Genomic DNA, 23,421 nt, shown 5'->3' on the forward strand with positions numbered 1-23,421 from the left:
GGCGCTAGTTGCAGTATATGGAGCTGCTCAACTGGAGCTCAAGCCAGACTTCCTAGCAGATCTTGTATCGGTTTGTGGGGATGAGAGATTACAATCCTGGTTGGAGGTCATTTTAACATTATTAGGAGAAGAGACGAAAAGAATAATGATAACTTTGATGGTAGATGGTCATTCATGTTTAACACTATAATCGAAAGTCTTGGCCTGAGAGAGATAGAACTCTCAGGCAGAAAGTTTGCTTGGGCAAACACACTACTGAATCCAACTTACGAGAAGTTGGATCGTGTTCTTACCAGTATTGAATGGGAACAAAATTTTCCTTTGGTGACAATCCAAGCTTTACAGAGAGGAATTTCTGATCACACCCCGCTGCTTGTTGACTCCGGGGAAGCGACACATGCAGGGAATAAAAACGTCTTTCCGTTCAAATTAGCATGGTTTGAGAGAGAGGGCTTCATTGAACTAATTGCCGGGCATGGGCTAAGGCCACAGGAGGGAGGTCGAATATCAAGCGATGGCAAAATAAGATTAGCACTTGATGCATTTCCTGAGGGGCTGGGCTAAAAATGAAAGAGGAATTTATAAGGTAGAAACAGATAGGCTTATACACCTTATAAATGAACTTGATCTAAAGGCCGAATCCATTTATTAGATGTGGATGAACGTGCATCTAAAACGGAGGCTGAGCAGAGATTGCGAGAGCTTCTCAGAGAAGAAGAGATGAAATGGGCACTTAGAGCTAAAGTGCGGCAGATCGTCCTAGGGGACGACAATACCCGGTTTTCCATTTGATCGCAAATGGAAAACACAGAAAAAAGAAAATTTTCCAGCTTGAGAAGGATGAGGGTACAATTGTAGGACACGAGAACCTAAAATTTTATAGTATCTCTAATTATTATAAACAACTGTTTGGGGCTCCCGACGGCAATTTTGTGTGTCTATGGACGAACTCATGGTTGGGGATCTTTCTCAACTCGGGACAAACGAGAATGAGATTTTATCCGCACCATTTAAGGAGAAAGAGGTGTTTGAGGCCATATCACAGATGAAGAATAATAAGGCGCCAAGCCCGGATGGCTTCCGAGCGGAATTTTATAAGAAGTGTTTGCATATCATTAAACACGACCTTTTGCCGATGTTCCATGACTTGTTTAGTAGCCACCTGCAGCTGTTCCACCTAAAATTTGGGACTATAATGTTGTTGCCAAAGCAGGAGGAGGTAGTGTGTATCGAGCAGTTCCGACCAATTTGTCTGCTCAATGTGAGCTTTAATATTTTTTTTACTAAAGTTGGGACAAACCGATTGACGCCAATTGCACATTGTAGTGCAACCAACCCAAAAGGCTCTCATGTCGGGCAAAAACATACTAGAGGGTGTGGTTGTCCTACATGAACACTCCACGAGATCCACTCGAAGAAACTGGATGGGGTGGTCTTCAAAGTGGATTTCGTAAAAGCGTATGATAAAGTTAAATGGTCGTTCCTATAGTAGGCCTTACGTATGAAAGGATTCGATGATTCTTGGAGGAAGCGGGTCGATTCATTTGTACAAAAAGGCAGTGTCGGGATTAAAGTGGATGATGACATAGGTCACTATTTCCAGACGCATGAGGGTCTAAGACAGAGGGACCCGATGTCTCCTATCTTGTTCAACAAAGTAGCGGATATGTTGGCAACTTTGATAGGAAGAGCTAAAGAGGAAGGCCAAGTAGGAGGACTAGTACCACATCTAGTAGAGGGTGGGGTGTCCATACTACAATACGCTGATGATACCATTATTTTCATGGAACACGATTTGGTAAAGGACAGAAATCTGAAGCTTGTGCTATTCTTATTCAAACAACTGCCGGGTTTGAAGATTAATTTTAAAAAAAGCAAATTGTTTTCGCTTTGGGAGAGCCAAAGCTGAAGAAGATGCTTATAAAAAATTGTTCGGATGTGAACTAGGTACCCTACCATTTAGCTATCTGGGCATACCAATTCACCATCGCAAGCTTTCTAACAAGGAGTGGAAGTGTATTGAGGATCGATTTGAAAAGAAACTAAGCTACTGGAAGGGTAAGTTTATGTCATACAGAGGTCGGCTAGTACTAATAAATTCAGGGCTCACGAGTATGCCGATGTTCCTTTTGTCCTTCTTTGAAGTAGCTATAGGGGTACGGAAAGGGTTGGACTTCTATCGATCTTGATTCTTTTGGCAGAGTGATGAAATAAAAAGGAAATACATGCTAATTAGATGGGACATCGTTTGTAGGCCGAAGGACCAGGGTGGTCTTGGGATTGATAATTTAGAGGTAAAGAATAAATGTTTGCTCAGTAAATGGTTGTACTGGCTTTCTGTGGAGACCGAAGGCACGTGGGTATAAATTCTGCGTAATAAGTGAAGGAAATATGCCCTAGAGTCAATAATAAAGTTGTTATTTATATTTCCTTATATCATGATAAATGTTTATTATTCATGCTAGAATTGTATTAACCGGAAACTCGATACATGTGTGGATACATAGACAAAACACGGTGTCCCTAGTAAGCCTCTACTAGACTAGCTCGTTAATCAAAGATGGTTAAGTTTCCTAACCATAGACACGTGTTGTCATTTGATGAACGGGGTCACATCATTAGGAGAATGATGTGATGGACAAGACCCATCCGTTAGCTTAGCATAATGATTGTTAAGTTTTATTGCTATTGCTTTGTTCATGACTTATACATATTCCTTTGACTATGAGATTATGCAACTCCCGAATACCGGAGGAATACCTTGCGTGCTATCAAACGTCAAAACGTAACTGGGCGATTACAAAGATGCTCTACAGGTATCTCCGAAGGTGTTTGTTGGGTTGGCATAGATCGAGATTAGGATTTGTCACTCCGAGTATCGGAGAGGTATCTCTGGGCCCTCTCGGTAATGCACATCGTGATAAGCCTTGCAAGCAATGCGACTAATGAGTTAGTTGCGGGTTGATGCATTACGGAACGTGTAAAGAGACTTGCCGGTAACGAGATTGAACTAGGTATGAAGATACCGAGGATCGAATCTCGGGCAAGTAACATACCGATGACAAAGGGAATGACGTATGTTGTCATTACGGTTTGACCGATAAAGATCTTCATAGAATATGTAGGAACCAAAATGAGCATCCAGGTTCCGCTATTGGTTATTGACCGGAGAGGTGTCTCGGTCATGTCTATATAGTTCTTGAACCCGTAGGGTCTGCACGCTTAACGTTTGATGACGATTTGTATTATATGAGTTATGTGATTTGGTGACCGAATGTTGTTCGGAGTCCCGGATGAGATCACGGACATGACGAGGAGTATCAAATTGGTCGAGAGGTAAAGATTGATATATTGGATGATAGTATGCAGACACCGAAAGTGTTTCGGAATGTATCGGGTACATATCGGAGTACCGGGGGGTTACCGAAACCCCCTGGGGAAAGATATGGGCCATATGGGCCATAGGAGGGAGGCACACCAGCCCACATAGGGGTGGCGCACCCACCACAAGGGAGGTGTCCGAATTGGACTAGGGGAGGGGGCGGCGCCCCCCTTTCCTTCTCCCTCTCTCTCCCCTGCCCCCTTTCCCCCACCAATAAAAGGAAGGGGGGCCGAATCCTACTAGGAGCCCAAGTAGGACTCCTCCTACTTGGGGCGCGCCTAGGGCCGGCCTCCTCCCCTCTCCCTCCTTTATATACGGGGGTGGGGGCGCCTATACCACACATCAATTGTTCCAAGACGTGTCCGGCGTCGCCCTCCACAGTTTACGCCTTCAGTCATATTCACGTAGTGCTTAGGCGAAGCCCTGCGCGGATCACTTCACCATCACCGTCACCACACCGTCGTGCTGATAGAACTCTCCCTTGACACTTTGCTGGATCAAGAGTTCGAGGGACGTCATCGAGCTGAATGTGTGCAGAACTCGGAGGTGTCATACGTTCGGTGCTTGATCGGTTGGATCGAGAAGACGTTCGACTACATCAACCACGTTAAGCTAACGCTTCCGCTTTTGGTCTATGAGGGTACGTGGACACACCCTCCCCCTCTCGTTGCTATGCATCTCCTAGATAGATCTTGCATGAGCGTAGGAAATTTTTGAAATTGCATGCTACGTTCCCCAATAGTGGCATCCAAGCCAGGACTATGCGTAGATGATATGCACGAGTAGAACACAAAGAGTTGTGGGCGATGATAGTCATACTGCTTACCACCAATGTCTTATTGTGATTCGGTGGTATTGCTGGATGAAGTAGCCTGGACCAAGCTTACACGACCACGTTCATGAGATAGGTTCCACCGACAGACATGCAACTTGTTTTGCATAAAGGTGGATGGCGGGTGTCTGTTTCTCCAACTTTAGTTGAATCGAATTTGACTACAGCTGGACCTTGTTGAAGGTTAAAACAAAAAACTTGACTAAACATCGTTGTGGTTTTGATGCGTAGGTAAGAACGGTTCTTACTAGAAGCCCGTAGCAGCCACGTAAAACTTGCAACAACAAAGTAGAGGACGTCTAACTTGTTTTTGCAGGGCATGTTGTGATGTGATATGGTCAAGACATGATGTGATATACGTTATTGTATGAGATGATCATGTTTTGTAAAAGTTATTGGCAACTGGCAGGAGCCTTATGGTTGTCGCTTTATTGTATGAAATGAAATCGCCATGTAATTGCTTTACTTTATCACTATGCGTTAGCGATAGTTGTAGAAGCAATAGTTGGCGAGACGACAACGACGCTACGATGGAGATCATTCAAGCCGGTGACGATGGAAATCATGACGGTGCTTCGGAGAAGGAGATCAAAGGCACAAGATGATGATGGCCATATCATATCACATATTTTCATTGCATGTGATGTTTATCTTTTATGCATCTTATTTGGTTAGTACGGCGGTAGCATTATAAGATGATCCCTCACTAAAATTTCAAGGTATAAGTGTTCTCCCTGAGTATGCACCATTGCGTCAGTTCATCGTGTCGAGACACCACGTGATGATCGGGTGTGGTAAGCTCTACGTTCACATACAATGGGTGCAAGATAGTTTTGCACGTGCGGAATACTCGGGTTAAACTTGACGAGCCTAGCATGTATAGACATGGCCTCGGAACAATGGAGACCGAAAGATCGAACGTGAATCATATAGTAGACTAGATCATGATTGCGCGCGTTGCTGCACCCGTATATTTTAAAAAAAATTAGAATATATTGTGTAAACATTTGAAAAAATATATATCAAGAAAACAAAGTTACATAAAGGATAATTTAATTATTCACGTAATGAGAGACTTTCTGTCCTGTTATACTATTTCTTAATTTATATATATGAGATAGGCATCCCAACCTCACCAACTGAGAGACACAAAAGCAAAGAAATTGACTATGCCAATGCCACCACCAAAGAAGCATACATACAGGATTAACGAATCATCCACCGTTGATTTGCAGATAATCTATATATGGATACTTCTTACCATGCCTGACTTAACCTCAAAAGGCTAGGAATGTCCACATGTGCAGCACACATTAACCCCAAAATTTTCCATAGTGATCAAGAATCTGACAATTTAGCCCAACGGGTGGGTATATAAATAGTGATCAAGAATCTCACAATTTAGCTCAACGGGTGGGTGTAGAAGTTTTTCCCGGGACAAATAAGTAATAGGCTTGTATCCAAAAAAAAGTTTAGAGACTACGCGTACACCTTTTGGGCTAGAATCATGTTTCAAACTTCATCGGCTTTTTTTTCGAGCAGATCAAACTTCATCGGTTGGGTTAAACGCACGCAACCGCCGGCCCAATAAGCACACGTGGCCCGAACAATCACAGCTGGCCTAGATAGCTCCACTGAGCAGCGGCCCAAGAGAAACATCAGGACATCCAAGATCGACCTGATTGGACAGTTAGCGATGGCAAGCGCCGTGGAGGCTCGTAGCTCGTTCCGTTATACTGTTTCTCAATATGATCAACATACAGATGTTCACCATTGAAAGCTACTCCATCTCACGTGATGATCGGACATGGTTTAGTTGATATGGATCACGTGATCATTTAGATGACTCGAGGGATGTCTATTTAAGTGGGAGTTCTTAAGTAATATGATTAATTGAACTTAATTTATCATGAACTTAGTCCTGATAGTTTTTGCATATCTATGTTGTAGATCAATGGCCCGTGCTACCATTCCCTTGAATTTTAATGCGTTCCTAGAGAAAGCTAAGTTGAAAGATGATGGTAGCAACTACACGGACTGGGTCTGTAACTTCAGGATTATGCTCATTGTTGCACAGAAGAATTATGTCCTTGATGCACCGCTAGGTGAAAAGCCCCCTCCCACTAATGTAGACACTTTGAACGTCTGGCATACGCGGTTTGATGACTACTCTATAGTACAGTGTGCCATGCTCTACGGCTTAGAATCTGGACTTCAAAGACGTTTTGAACGTCATGGACCATATGAGATGTTTCAGGAGTTGAAGTTAATATTTCAAGCAAATGACCGAGTTGAGAGATATGAAGTCTCCAACAAGTTCTATAGCTTCAAGATGGAGGAGAACAGTTATGTCAGTGAACACATACTCAGAATGTCTGGGTATCATAACCACTTGACTCAGCTGGGAGTTAATCTTCCAGATGATAGTGTTATTGACATAGTTCTTCAATCACTGCCACCAAGCTACAAAGGCTTCGTGATGAACTATAATATGCAAGGGATGGATAAGACAATTCCCGAGCTCTTCGCTATGCTCAAAGCTGCGGAGGTAGAAATCAAGAAAGAGCATCAAGTGTTGATGGTTAACAAGACCACTAGTTTCAAGAAAAAAGGGCAAGGGAAAGAAGGGGAACTTCAAGAAGAATGGCAAGCAAGTTGTCACTCCCGGGAAGAAGCCCAAGTCTGGACCCAAGTCTGAAACCGAGTGTTTCTACTGCAAAGGGACTTGCCACTGGAAGCGGAACTGCCCCAAGTATTTGGCGGATAAGAAGGATGGCAAAGTGAACAAAGGTATATTTGATATGCATGTTATTGATGTGTACCTTACTAATGCTTGTAGTAGCGCCTGGGTATTTGATACTGGTTCTGTTGCTCATATTTGCAACTCGAAACAGGGGCTACAGTTTAAACGAAGATTGGCTAAGTATGAGGTGACGATGCGCGTCGGGAATGTTTCCAAGGTCGATGTGATCTCCGTCGGCATGCTACCTCTACACCTACCTTCGGGATTAGTTTTAGACCTGAATAATTGTTATTTGGTGCCAACGTTGAGCATGAACACTATATCTAGATCTTGTTTGATGCGAGATGGTTATTCATTTAAATCAGAGAATAATGGTTGTTCTATTTATATGAGTAATACTTTTATGGTCATGCACCCTTGAAGAGTGGTCTATTTTATTGAACTCGATCCTGGTTATACACATAGTCATAATATTGATGCCAAAAGATGCAAAGTTGATAATGATAGTGCAACATATTTGTGGCACTACCTTTTAGGTCATATTGGTGTAAAGCGCATGAAGAAACTCCATGCGGATGGACTTTTGGAATCACTTGATTATGAATCATTTGATGCTTGCAAACCATGCCTCATGGGCAAGATGACTAAGACTCCATTCTTCGGATCAATGGAGTGAGCCACCGACTTATTGGAAATAATACATACCGATGTATGCGGTCCGATGAGTGTTGAGGTTCGCGGCGGGTATCGTTATTTTCTGACCTTCACAGATGATTTGAGCAGATATGGGTATATCTACTTAATGAAACACAAGTGTGAAACATTTGAAAAGTTTAAAGAATTTCAGAGTGAAGTGGAAAATCATCATAACAAGAAAATAAAGTTTCTATGATCTGATCGCGGAGGCAAATATTTGAGTTACGAGTTTGGCCTTCATTTAAAACAATGTGGAATTGTTTCACAACTCACGCCACCTGGAACACCACAGTGTAATGGTGAGTCCGAACGTCGTAACCGTACTTTATTATATATGGTGCGATCTATGATTTCTCTTATCAATTTACCACTATCGTTTTGGGGTTATGCATTAGAGACAGCTGCATTCACGTTAAATAGGGCACCATCTAAATCCGTTGAGGCGACACCGTATGAACTTTGGTTTGGCAAGTAACCTAAGCTGTCGTTTCTTAAAGTTTGGGGTTGCGATGCTTATGTGAAAAAGCTTCAGCCTGATAAGCTTGAACCCAAACCGGAGAAGTGCATCTTCATAGGATACCCAAAAGAAACTGTTGGGTACACCTTCTATCACAGATCTGAAGGCAAGATATTTGTTGCTAAGAATGGATCCTTTCGAGAGAAGGAGTTTCTCTCGAAAGAAGTGAGTGGGAGGAAAGTAGAACTTGATGAGGTAATTGTACCTTCTCTCGAATTGGAAAGTAGCTCATCACAGAAAACCGTTCCCGTGATGCCTACACCAATTAGTGAGGAAGCTAATGATGATGATCATGAAACTTCAGATCAAGTTACTACTGAACCTCATAGGTCAACCAGAGTACGTTCCGCACCAGAGTGGTACGGTAATCCTGTTCTGGAAGTCATGTTACTAGACCATGACGAACCTACGAAGTATGAGGAAGCGATGATGAGCCCAGATTCCGCGAAATTGCTTGAGGCCATGAAATCTGAGATGGAATCCATGTATGAGAACAAAGTATGGACTTTGGTTGACTTGCTCGATGATCGGCAAGCCATAGAGAATAAATGGATCTTCAAGAAGAAGACTGACGCTGATGGTAATGTTACTGTCCACAAAGCTCGACTTGTTGCGAAAGGTTTTCGACAAGTTCAAGGAGTTGCCTACGATGAGACCTTCTCACCCGTAGCGATGCTTAAGTCTGTCCGAATCATGTTAGCAATTGCCGCATTTTGTGATTACGAAATCTGGCAAATGGACGTCAAAACTACATTCCTTAATGGATTTCTTAAAGAAGAGTTGTATATGATGCAACCAGAAGGTTTTGTCGATCCTAAAGGTGTTAACAAAGTGTGCAAGCTCATGCAATCCATTTATGGACTAGTGCAAGCATCTCAGAGTTGGAATATACGCTTTGATGAGGTGATCAAAGCATATGGTTTTATACAGACTTTTGGAGAAGCCTGTATTTACAAGAAAGTGAGTGGGAGCTCTGTAGCATTTCTAATATTATCTGTGGATGACATATTGTTGATTGGAAATGATATAGAATTTCTGGATAGCATAAAAGGATACTTGAATAAGAGTTTTTCAATGAAAGACCTCGGTGAAGCTGCTTATATATTGGGCATCAAGATCTATAGAGATAGATCAAGACGCTTAACTGGACTTTCACAAAGCACATACCTTGATAAAGTTTTGAAGAAGTTCAAAATGGATCAGTAAAAGAAAGGGTTCTTGCGTGTGTTACAAGGTGTGAAGTTGAGTCAGACTCAATGCCCGACCACTGCAGAAGATAAAGAGAAAATGAAAGTCATTTCCTATGCCTCAGCCATAGGTTCTATCATGTATGCAATGCTGTGTACCAGACCTGATGTGTGCCTTGCTATAAGTCTAGCAGGGAGGTACCAAAGTAATCCAGGAGTGGATCACTGGACAATGGTCAAGAACATCCTAAAGTACCTGAAAAGGACTAAGGATATGTTTCTCGTTTATGGAGGTGACAAAGAGCTTGTCGTAAATGGCTACGTCGATGCTAGCTTTGACACTAATCTGGATGACTCTAAGTCACAAACCGGATACGTATTTATATTGAATGGTGGAGCTGTCAGTTGGTGCAGTTCCAAGCAAAGCGTCGTGGCGGGATCTACGTGTGAAGTGAAGTATATAGCTGCTTCGGAAGCAGCAAATGAAGGAGTCTGGATGAAGCAGTTCATATCCGATCTAGGTGTAATACCTAGTGCATCGGGTCCAATGAAAATCTTTTGTGACAATACTGGAGCAATTGCCTTGGGGAAGGAATCCAGATTTCACAAGAGAACCAAACACATCAAGAGACGCTTCAACTCCATCCGTGATCAATTCAAGGAGGGAGACTTAGAGATTTGCAAAATACATACAAATCTGAATGTGGCAGACCCGTTGACTAAGCCTCTTCCACGAGCAAAACATGATCAGCACCAAGACTCCATGGGTGTTAGAATCATTACAATGTAATCTAGATTGTTGACTCTAGTGCAAGTGGGAGACTGAAGGAAATATGCCCTAGAGGCAATAATAAAGTTGTTATTTATATTTCCTTATATCATGATAAATGTTCATTATTCATGCTAGAATTGTATTAACTGGAAACTTGATACATGTGTGGATACATAGACAAAACACGGTGTCCCTAGTAAGCCTCTACTAGACTAGCTCGTTAATCAAAGATGGTTAAGTTTCCTAACCATAGACACGTGTTGTCATTTGATGAACGGGACCACATCATTAGGAGAATGATGTGATGGACAAGACCCATCTGTTAGCTTAGCATAATGATCGTTAAGTTTTATTGCTATTGCTTTCTTCATGACTTATACATATTCCTTTGACTATGAGATTATGCAACTCCCGAATACCAGAGGAATACCTTGTGTGATATCAAACATCACAATGTAACTGGGTGATTATAAAGGTGCTCTACAGGTATCTCCGAAGGTGTTTGTTGGGTTGGCATAGATGGAGATTAGGATTTGTCACTCCGAGTATCGGAGAGGTATCTCTGGGCCCTCTCGGTAAAGCACATCATGATAAGCCTTCCAAGCAATGTGACTAGTGAGTTAGTTGCGGGATGATGCATTACGGAACGAGTAAAGAGACTTGCTGGTAACGAGGTTGAACTAGGTATGAAGATACCGATGGTCGAATCTCGGGCAAGTAACATACTGATGACAAAGGGAATGACGTATGTTGTCATTACGGGTTGACCGATAAAGATCTTCGTAGAATATGTAGGAACCAATATGAGCATCCAGGTTCCGCTATTGGTTATTTACCGGAGAGGTGTCTCGGTCATGTCAACATAGTTCTTGAACCCGTAGGGTCCGCACGCTTAACGTTCGATGACGATTTGTATTTTATGAGTTATATGATTTGGTGACCGAATGTTGTTCGGAGTCCCGGATGAGATCACATACATGAAGAGGAGTCTCAAAATTGTTGAGAGGTAAATATTGATATATTGGATGATAGTATTCGGACACCGAAAGTGTTTTGGAATGTATCAGGTACATATCGGAGTACCGGGGGGTTACCGGAACCCCCCGGGGGAAGATATGGGCCATATGGGCCATAGGAGGGAGGCACACCAGCCCACATAGGGGTGGCGCGCCCCCCACAAGGGAGGAGTCCGAATTGGACTAGGGGAGGGGGCGGCGCCCCCCTTTCCTTCTCCTTCTCTCTCTCCTTCCCCCTTTCCCCCTCCGATAAAAGGAAGGGGGGCCAAATCTTACTAGGAGCCCAAGTAGGACTCCTCCTACTTTGGGCGCACCTAGGGCCGGCCTCCTCCCCTCTCCCTCCTTTATATACGGGGGTGGGGGTGCTTCTAACACACATCAATTGTTCCAAGCCGTGTGCGGCGCCCCCTGCACAGTTTACGCCTCTAGTCATATTCACGTAGTGCTTAGGTGAATCCCTGCGCGGATCACTTCACCAGCATCATCGTCACCATGCCGTCATGCTGACGGAATTCTTTGTTGACACTTTGCTGGATCAAGAGTTCGAGGGACGTTATCGAGCTGAATGTGTGCAGAACTTGGAGGTATCGTACGTTCGGTGCTTGATCGGTTGGATCGAGAAGACATTCGACTACATCGACCGCGTTAAGCTAATGCTTCCGCTTTTGGTCTACGAGGGTACGTGGACACACTCTCCCCCTCTCATTGCTATGCATCTTCTAGATAGATCTTGCGTGAGCGTAGGAAAATTTTGAAATTGCATGCTACATTCCCCAACAATAAGTACCTACAATCTAAGACCTCGGCCTAGGTTACTGTGAGGCCCAATGATTCACCTTTTTGGAAGGGGTTGATGAGAACGAAAGAAGCTTTCTTTCATAGAACTAAATTCATCATCTGAAACAGTAATTCGATGAAATTTTGGGAGAATACATGGTTAGGGGAGATGCCTTTAGCGATACAATATTTGTCTCTATATAACATTGTACAACGTAAGGAGGCTTACGTTGCTACAGTATTACAGTCCAACCCTCTAAATATTCAATTCCGGAGATCTTTGGTAGGAGGCCGATGGGACGCGTGGTTACATCTCGTCAGAAGGTTGATGGATGTTCACCTTTCTGATGAGGTTGATAGTATTCACTGGAGATTAACTATAAATGGCATCTTCTCAGTGAAATCTATGTATTTGGACCTAATTGATTCTGGTCCGATTTCGAAATCTATACATATTTGGAAGATCAAGGCCCCGTTGATTATCAAAGTCTTCATGTGGTTTGTTCACAAGGAGGTGGTTCTGACTAAGGATAACTTGGCAAAACATAATTGGGAGGGTAGTCAAAGGTGTAGCTTTTGTGGTCAATATGAAACCATCAAACACCTCTTTCTCGATCGTCCCCTGGCCAAACTGTTATGGCATTCAGTTCATATAGCCTTTAATATCACCCCTCCAAATAGTATTTGCACGTTATTGGGATGTGGCTAATTGGAGTAAAGACCAGTATTGTGAGACATATTCGGATAGCAGTATGTGCATTACTTTAGGCTATATGGAACTGTAGAAATTATATGGTTTTTAATAGATGAATTGTAGGAACAAAGTATGTCTACCAGAGGGGGGGGGGGGTGAATGGGAGTTTTAAAATTGCTTCGGAAATCTCATAACTCTCGGAACCCAGAAGCGAAGCGAAAGATAACATAGTACGATGAGTGAATACAAACTAACGAATGGAAATTAAAAGCACGCCTCGAGACAAATCACATGATTGAAACAATTTGAATGTAAAGAGGAGAAGCAGAGTAACAAGTGATGCTCGATGGCGACAAGGAATTTGGTAGACCAGTTCGTCCTTCTGCACAAGGACTACATCTTGTTGGAGGGGTTGTGATTTAACACAGAAGATAAACTCTCTTTGCCCTATTCTCCTCGACAATTGGTTCGTCAACCAATGCCGATCACTCGTGGTAGATACTTGAGGCGATCTCTGAACCTTTACAGACTTCTTCGAGAACCACAATTAATCTTGGTCTCTGTAGAAATTGACACCTAACCGTTTAGAGAGTTTGCAACTCTCAAGAGTAATAGGCGGAGCATACTGGACTTAGATTCGAGTGATGCTGAACCGCTATCTAATTTTTCGGCTCTAGGGCTTTTCTCTCAGTGGATTTTAAACTCAAATCACTCTAGAGAGGGGGTTGCTCAACAATCTTCTCACAATCAAACGGAGCAGCCACCAGACAACGCCGGTGCGGGGTGGCTATTTATAGCCGCAACATTCCCTCGAGGGAAATGAGCATTTTGGACACGCGGTCCAGCCAATGGCGAACCAACACGTTCTCAATGGTCAAATTTCAAGAGAAACAATAACATTACTTGAGGACCAAGTAATGCTAACTCCTCGGTCAAAGACAAATCCCTTGAAGCAAAGAAGATCACAGTCTCTTGCTGGCAAGTATTTGCTCGGAACACAAAGAGATTTCTCTCGCAATTTTCATAGGATTTGGGTTTAGCATCAGACAGTCAAAGTTTCGAACGCTACACCCCTATTAATAGTATGGTGGTCCTATGACTCAATAAAGAAACAACGTAATAAATGCCATGTCTTCACTTTGTCTTCAATCTTCTCGGTCGCAGTCACTTCCTTCGGACGAGCGTCAACAATTTTTGAGGGGTCACTCCTGTTATCATAATCTTCGATGATAACCTTCATTGCTGCGCAGGGGATTATCTTCAGTGTTTGAATCAAACTCCTCTTGACTCCAGGAATCCGTTACTCTGTGTGCACTAGCAAACACATAAGTCCCATATTGTTTATGTCAACAAACTCCAAAACATAAGGCGGCAAATTATTGCACCAACACAAACTCGTATACATTCTTTGTAGGTTATCTATAGGGCCACTGCTTGGATCCGTACGTGGTCATTACTCACTCCTGTGGAAGCCAGGGAGCCTTTGGTTATTGGGTCTACCCGATGGGAGATGGTAGCTCGAGATATCTACAACCGGTTTGGATGGTGGTCCAGTAATAGGATAGGTGTTTAGTCATCTAGTCTCGTTTTCACCAGTTGTGGCATATTTTACTTGCTTTTTTCCTTTTCAGATTTGAGCGAGCTTGTTCTGGATTATAGAATTATTAGGTACTTTGATTAATAAAAGGGTTGCATGCATCATTCTAGTGGAGGCCAGAGGTAATCCTCCTTTTCTAAAAAAACCTACCCATCGGGGCTCCCTCCCAAAAGCTGCGATGGGAACCTAGCTCTCTTCAATGACAAAAACAACTTGAACGCCACTAGCGATGACTGCATCATCCCGGTGGAGTTCGACACCTAGCTCAGCCCCTCTTGGGACCAGAACGACAACCACGTCGGCATAGACATGAACTCCATCAATTCCAGGGCCTACACAAACGTGACAAAGAACCTAGTCCTCGACGACGCCATCATGACCGCCGAGATCAGCTATGACAACCGTATGGGTGTTCTGGCCGCCCATCTCCAGATCCATGGCGATAAGAAGATATACTATGTAAACACATCGGTGGACATGAAGAAGGACTTGCCCCAACAAGTTGCAGTCAACTTCGCTGGAGCAACTGGCTTCTTCGTTGAGCTGCATCAGGTGTTATCTTGGTCCTTTAGATCCACTCTAGATGATGATGCCACGATGCCTACTAGTCTGCGGAGGTGGCGGCTAGTGCCTTCCATAGTAATACCATTTTTTGTGTTGCTATGCATCGCCATCGTAGTCATCGGCGACGTGTATGGAAGATGGTAGATGATTCCGAGGATGAAGCACAAGAGCAATCTGAGTTTGAGAGAGGAGTAGGCCCTAGAAGGTACCGCTACCGTGAGCTGGCCGCCGCCACCGAGGACTTCATGGAGGTGGGGAAGCTCGGGCGAGGGGGCTTCGGTAATGTCTATCGGGTTAGCGGCCTTAGCGACCAAGACCGCCTGGTGGCCATCAATATGTTGCCTGTGGAATCATCTTCGCAGGGGAGGAAAGAGTTTGAGTCAGAGGTGAAGATCATAAGCCGGTTGAGGCACTGAAACCCTATTCACTTGCTAGGTTTATCGAATAGCCGCAAGGGGCTCCTGCTCATCTACGAGCTCGTGTCTGAAGGCAGCGTCGACTGACACATATGCAACACTGACCACCTCCTCACCTGGTCAAAGAGGTACAAGATAATCCTTGGCTTGGGATCTGCACTACGCTATCTCCTCACATAGTGGGATTAGTGCGTGTTGCATGGCGACATCAAACTCAGCAACATAATCCTCGACACATCATGCAACACCAAGCTCATGGATTTTGGGCTGGCGAGGCTCGTGGAGCATGGAGCAGAGCCACAGACCACGAAGGTCATCATGGGCATGGTGGGGTACATAGACCCACTGTTCATCCGCTCCCGTTGGCCGAGTACTAAAGCTGACGTCTACAACTTCGGCATCGTCCTGTTGGAGGTCATGTCCGGTAGGCGTCCGGACATGGAGATAGAGCAATCATATGACGAAGGCATTCTGTTGCTTAGGTGGATCTGGGACCTGTATGAGAATGAAGCCATTGTTGAAGCGGTGGATGAGAAGCTAAAGGGAGGAAACTAGGATGCACCACACGCTTGTCGGTCATGCAACTCATGAACATATTGCAGTCTGAGGACTTCATGCTATCAACCCTGTCACGGTCGTTGCCCGACATCTCCCTTGGAACACATGGATACAATTTGTTGTGGTCGGCCAATGTTTGCAGCGACTTGTCTTGGGGCATCAGTGGTAGATGACCAAATTTACATTAATGTAGAGCCTGTGATATAAACGAAGGATCACTGATAAAACAAGCTTCGCCACCTCCTGAAAATGGCGCCATTGTTTTGCTACTAGAAGCATTCGCGCGCTGGCTTCTGGTGGATGGATAATTTATACCAAAACACAATCGATGTGTTTTGTTCGGCTTGTTTCATGATCTAGTATCACAAAATAATAACTTTGATTATTACAACATATTTATTTAAATCTAAAGAAACTCGACAAAAAATGAAGCTACTAAACCTGCCATTTGTGTTATCGTTGCTATAATTTGGCTAGTACCATCGGTGCACACTTATTTATTTTTCTCTAAGAATTTAAACGCGAATTATAGGAGATAGTAGAAAATAAACAACAGAGGAACACAGACGTTGGAAGTAGAAGTTTATGCGGAAAAAATTGCACCCAAGCCTACCCTGATAAGGCACTTTGATGTATTATTTCATAACATTGGTGAAGCAATAGTGATAAGAAGTATTACAACAGGCAAATGCATTTTTTCAAAAAGGAGGATGACCTCTGGCCTCTGCATCAAGGCAATGCATGCAGCCAACAACAGGCAAACATCCACTCCCTCCGCACCTAAAAATATGACGTTTTGGTAGGCTAACTGTGATGTACTGGCCCACACCCGATGGATGGCCCAAGGTCTCCAGAAGGAAAAGATGGTTGGCCCGCGCCTTCGAGGCCCAACAAGAGGAAGGAAGAAAGAAGAGGGCAAGCGAGTCATCTATATGAGAGGTGGCGATGACGGAAGACGGTGTCTAGGAATTAGATCAGGAGTTTATTTCTCTGTTTCTTCCCCTTCCTAGCTTCTCCTTCGTGTCCTTCTCTGTATCCAAGTTGTGTCTAGGAAGTAAACCCTAACAATTGGTATCAGTAGTCTCTCGATCCACCGCGTGTGCGCGCTCGATCCGTCACTCCGTCCGGGGTTAGTAGCGACCTCAGGTTGCGACTATAATTCCTATCTTTGAGCAGGAACAACAGCTCCGTGAGTTGATCTGGTGCCTAAGAAGCGTGTCCCAGCCGCCATGCAACAACAAATTTCCGCGGACACAAAGATGGTCGGTGAGCAGGGGCGGTGTGACGCCCCCGTTTATAACCGTGCACTAATCATACATGCATCATGCAGGATAACGAACAGTTACCCACATTAATATCACAACACAACTCTACGACACAAATGTAAATATAAATATTTATATTGCAAACCAGGGTCTTGACAAATAACATAAGTCTGGGTAAAGACGAGTTAAAGAAATGTTGCCTTAAGAAGGCTGAGCAAAACAATGACACTAGATCGAAAAGGCGCAGGCCTCCTACCTGGGACCTCTGAACTAGTCTTCGACATCGAACTCCAAGTAGTATCCATCGTCTAGGATACCTGCATCCTAGAGGCTACTATTTGATAGCAGCAACCAGACTGAAGGAAAAAAGATGTGCAAAGCAACGATGAGTACTTATCCAAAGTACTCGCAAAACTTACATCAAAGCTATACTACATACACATCGGTATCAAAGAAGTGGGATAATATCAGTGGACTAAACTACAGAAATGCTAGAATAGGGGGAGAAATCTCTATGTATCACAAGGCACTACCGTCTTGAAGCAAGAGAAGAGAATTAGAGCATCTTGTAGCAAAGGAAGGGTAGGAGCACATACTAGTATAAGTAAAAAATACAACAATACAACACTCAATGATCCTTCCTCGATTCCTTACGAGAAAGCGGTCCTCGGGCATTCCATATTTATTGAGGGCGAATCTTATTTAGTAATCGGTTCAAGTTGTATAGACATATATAGTGGGTGTGTTTTATCAGGTATCCACTTCAAGTAGTATACACTACAAAAAAAATACACTTCCGTGATGATACGTGTTTGTCACAGTAGGTCATGTTTTCTGTCATGCATGTACATCCATGACGATTTTATCACAGAATCAAGATAGTCATACCTGTGCTGTCGTAGAAGTGTTCCATGACATTACCAAAATTATCATCATGGAAGTGTCCACTTCCATGATGATAAATCACGCGTCACAGAAGTGCTTTCGTCAAGGGTCCGACATGTGGCATCCACCGTAACGGGTCGCCGTTAAGCTATCGGGTTCCGGTTTGGATCCGATAACCCGTTAACAGCCCGGACCAATGGGAATTTTCCACGTGTAAAATTCTCATTGGTCGGAGGAAACACGTGTTGGCTCACCGTTGGGACAGATGTCATCCAGTCATTGGACAGGAGACGCCTATGATAGGTCAACATGTGGCACGACCCAACAGTGGCCCATTCCGATGAAAAAGGTCGGCCCAGTAAAAATTAGCAAGCCGGCCCGTATAAGGCCTACTTTTGTCAGGTCCATTTAAGCCCACGATCCATACGAGATGTCCCAATTCGGCCCGCCAATGGCCCGTTAACGATTTGACCCATTGCAGCCCATCGTTAGTTCAAGCCCGTTAACAGCCCACTGTATATTTGGGCTCAATATCGGCCTGATGTGGTTTCGGCCTATTAACGGCCCATTCAAGGGATGCGCCAATTTTCTGGATGTACATCTTTCGGCCTTTTAGCGACCCATTTAAGTGTTGGGCCAATTTCCGGCCCGGTGTGTCTTTCAGCCTGTTGACGGCCCATAAATGGGTTGGGCCATTTGCAGTCGGACCTGAGTTTTGGCCTTTTAATGGCCCATGCTCTTCATGGTCCAGTACCAGCCTGATTTCTCTTTCGGCCTGCTAAAGGCCCACAACACAGTTGGGCCATATATAGTACGACCTGACTTTCGTCCTCTTAGCGGCCCATGCTCTTTATGGTCCAATACGAGTCCGCTGTCTCTTTCGTTCTGCTAAAGGCCCACAGTATAGTTGGGCCATATGTAGACCGACCTTAGTATCGGCTTGTTAACGACCCGTGAAATCAAATGGGCCCACCTGTTGCTCGGTTCGATGTCGGCCTGTTAACGAACCGGGAGGTAACAGGGCCAAACATTAACTTTCGGCCTAGTAACGGCCCATTAACTTAATGCACCCACTAAAGTCCGAACATGTCTGTAGGCCCAATTAGATAATTTGAGCCCATTACGACGAGCAATTATGCACAGGACCAAAACCGATCAATCAAAGGCCTATCAGAATTTTGGCCCCTGCGAGCCCATTAGGGAAGCTCATTAAGGCCAGTGGGCTGCTTCCTTCATATAGGGCCCATGACTGTTCGTTCTAACTAATAATTTCACTACTTTTTTAGCTTCCTAGCGACCATTTAGCTAGAATGTGAGGCGTGCTAAGCAAAGGTACAACATACAGGGGAAAACGTTGCACATCCAACATATATTACAGGAAATTACATCCACTGGGCAATCAAAGATTGATGCTAGTGCAAATAAATGAACCGAACCTAATGATCTACAATGTCACAATCTACAACCGCAGTGTGGATGATGCCCATAAGCATGTGGGCAAGTTCTTGCTGCTTTGCTACACTATCTCTAAAAACATTGATCAGTTGTTGTTGCGCACAAATGTGCACCTCTGATTCCTCCACCATTTCCATCATTGCTCCAGCCAGTAATTGGTTCGCAAACATACATTTTTTCCATTGCATTCGGGACAGAGGAAACTGAATAGATTCAGATGGCGATTTTGGCAGGCTTGTATTATTGATAGTGGAGAGTGTCTCGACCACTGCATCATAACATAAATTAGGAGGGGAACCGAACAGATTAATCAAGAGTTATTGCTATATTACTTGGCCTAGATTTATTGGAAAGAAACAATGGGGTTGCCTTGCTGTTTTCAGAGTTTGTCTTCTTATCTTCAGTAGCCTGCACCAAATTAACACACTGCCATTGCTATCATTGGCCAGGTCAGATAATAGGAAAGCAACATTGACACAACGGACATTTGGGCAACCAGACCACACCAGCCTACACCAAATTAACACAATATGGCACAGCTATCATCAGCCAGGTAAGGTAATACGAAAGCAACATTGACACAATGAATCAATGGGCAACCATAGCAGCACTACAATTCAGTAATGTGCATGATATGAGATAATACACTCATGCAGCTCAGTATGCAAAACTACCAAGCAGTTTTCCTTACAAAAATCAACATTGTCGCCTTTAGGGTCTATTTGGTTGGAGACTAGTGTGGCCAAGCCAAAGTGTGGCTAGCCACACAAGTATGGCAAGCCACACAAGTGTGGCTGAGTAATTGGACGCCAAAATTTGGCAAAAGTTGGCAAAAAAATTGTCTCTATGACAAGTGGGCCATAGGGGCAATAAATTGTGGCAAAGCAAAGTGTGGAAAAAACCAAACACATGCCAACTAAACTATGCTGCCAAATTTTGGCTTGGAAAACTGTGGCTGGGAACCAAACAGCCCCATACATTTTGCTACAACTAAATTTAGATTAGATAAAGGTTGGATTCACGCCGACTAACAAAATACATGCTGATGTAAAAATATAGTGATATATAACATGTACTTACATCAGCATTGGAGCACAGAGAATTCCCGCAAGATACTTTCCTCGAATACGATTCCAGTGCAGAAAATCTTCTATCGTTTAACCTTATTTTCTAAAAGAGAGATGGGTAAGAAACATGTAGAAAATATGATCAGAATGCTATAAAATTTCATGATGCAAGGATACGCACATGCTTCTTAGCATGAAGTTGACATATTTTTGCTGGACTAGAGCGGACTAGTTCTTTGGCCACTGGAATCTGCTTTTTATCAGTAGGAGTTGGGTTTCTCTGTGTTGGAGCAGTATCTATGAAAACTGGAGTTGGTTTACTATCTCCTGGCGTTTGGATCTTTTGCAAAGACCTGGTTTGTAACCCTTCAGATTCTAACATAGCCGTCTTCCCCTTGCATGCCTTATATAGAAGAATGGTGTTTCAATTATAAAACATGCTACACCAGAGATGGAATATGTACTGAAGAATAGAAAGGCATGACATATTGACATGTATTCCCTCGATCCAGAAATAAATGGATGGGTCTAGGCATATTTCAGTTCTAGATACATCCATTTTTATCCATTTCTGTGACATGTAATCCCGACGAAGGGAGTATGATGTAAGAGCTAGGGATACGACATGACAACAGTGTAAAAAACTACTTGAGTGTAAAACTGTATGCTAGCGGAATACATACAGAAAAACACTAAGGCAAATATGCGTGTATGATTGGGAAACTAAGATGGCATTGCAACAGATCACTAGAACAACACTTCAATGTAAAAAAAGAACATGGTATGGTAGATAGATGAAGTACATACTGATGAATAACAATGCATAAGATATTCAGAAGCATAATGTCCAAACTAAGCAGATGGCATTGAGATAGAGTAGAATGACAGTACTTGAATTTGAAAACATGTTATCATGAATGGAATAGGTACTGAAAAACAGGAAGGCATGCCATATTTACATGCATGATCAGCAGGCTAAGCACAAGGCATTGCAACAGAGTAGATGCACTCTAGGACATTATATGCATGCTATAGCCATATCATGGGCCAAGTTAGAGCAAGGACCTTGTGGGGTGAATAGGATTCATCATCTTTCTGCAAGTCTTGTGAAGAACTGCCTTTACATGTTCCACCATATTGGGTATCATTGACGTCAAGTTTGTTGGCCGTTACATTGCTCCGTGAGGTTCTTGTGGATAAATCAGTGTGTGCAATTATATCTGACATGCATGGAAGACAACTAGTAGTTAGATTTATGTAATGAGTTCATGTAGGAGACGACATAAATAGTAGGACTGGGGTTAACTAGCAGCAACAGGTCTCAAAAACTAAAGGGAGAACACAGATGAAAGCTACAGAATATGTATCATTTGTACTCGAGATTAACTAGATGGCACACAAAAGTATTAAAGAACAACATAGGTAATACTAGAAGTGGTATAATACTATAATCACCAGCCTGTGGGATAGCATTGGCTGATGGATGATAACTATGGAACAACGTTACCTAAATAACAAGTCTCTTAGCTGAACCATGGAACAACATTAACTCCTGAACAAGACCCGTAAGAGATCAACATGAATATACAGTGAAATGTGATAATCTATTTTCCATGCTTAGATGAATAACAAAGCCATAAGTTTTGCACACAAGTAAGATGAGGGTACAACCTATCTGGCCGCCATCCATAGGAGTGAGCATCATGTGCTGACTTGTCGATGGCCCTGCAGTTGTTGTGGCTGTCCATGTCGGGCACGCGCATTCGATGCAGGGAACTGTTGAGTGGGGACTATAGCTCCCTTCTGGTGTATGCTTCCCTTGTTGGAGCAGCTGCGGTGAGTCAGAGGTGTGACTCAAGATGCAGAAAACGCATAATGTTAAGAACGACACATCTCTCTGATCTGAAGAAATACCCTAAGAGATCAACAGCAAGGTACGAGAGTGGTCACCGTCTGTTGACTGAAGACTAAATTGGGGTCACACAATTTTATTTTATTTTGATACTGTCCGATCTACGCCAGATGGCTTGATGGCCGTCTTGTGCCTCCCGGCTGACACTATTCGGAATCTTCCCCAAAGAGCCAGCAACCACCGACAGAGCAGCCTGCCTCCGCCGTCCGTGGCCGCGAGAGCTCTGACCAAAACCACGCTTCCCGCCCCATCACACTGCCATGGTTGCGCCGCCCCCGGACAATCCACAAAGACTCGCCATCATCCAGATCCGGCGGCGGCAGTACCTTCAACCCACACAACTCTAAGATATCCATCTAAGCGCTGCTTCTGCGATGAACTTTCACCCCCGCACCCTTACGTTAGACACCAGCCAACCGGCAGCCTAGGAGCTCCGCCGCCTCGAGGGGTGCTGCTTCTCATTGGGAATTGATTGGCCCAGAATAAAAATTCAGACAACTGACGCCTAAATAAAGTGATTTGAGATGAGGGTGCGACCTATCTGGCGCCCCGGTGAAGTAGGCAGCTCCAGCTACCGAGTCGGTGAGGCCAGCGCGGTAGCAGTAGCTACCAGCGGCTGGGAAGCAAACATGTCGCGATGGTCGACGGCTATGGGGAAGCAGCGCCAGGACTCTGGACGGATCCGAAGTTGGAGCCGCTTCGGCGCCGTGCACAACGGCGGGGGTGAATAGGCTTCGATACGGTTCACGCGGCCATCGTCGAGGCAGCTCCGGCAACACGGAGTAAGAGGCACACGGCCTAGTGCATGACGGCAAATGGACAACATCTCCGGCATTAGGGAGGAGGGCCGCTGTGAATTTGGTGCGGTGGGGGCGCCATGGAGGAGGGGCTAAGGTTTCGCGGCTGGGGAGAAGGTGATTTGGTGCCCACGAGGTATGAATGGGGAATTGGGAGGGGGAACCATGTCTTACGGACGCATTTGTCTGAAATGTGGGGGGAGTTATAGTTCTACCTCTGCCTTTAGGCTTCTCGACTTGGGTCTGTGTACGGAGGGTCGGGAATAGTAGAGTAACTTTGCTTCTCCCA

At 44.0% G+C, this 23,421-nt stretch overlaps 1 pseudogene; it reads left to right on the forward strand.

The window, feature by feature from the left end:
• Window positions 1-13,464: 13,464 nt before the first annotated feature.
• LOC123074285 (probable kinase CHARK) lies at window positions 13,465-15,748 on the forward strand (annotated as a pseudogene).
• The last annotated feature ends 7,673 nt before the right edge of the window (window positions 15,749-23,421 follow it).

The sequence above is a fragment of the Triticum aestivum genome, chromosome 3D, assembly GCF_018294505.1.
Source record: "Triticum aestivum cultivar Chinese Spring chromosome 3D, IWGSC CS RefSeq v2.1, whole genome shotgun sequence".
In the NCBI taxonomy this organism is placed as follows: Eukaryota; Viridiplantae; Streptophyta; class Magnoliopsida; order Poales; family Poaceae; genus Triticum; species Triticum aestivum.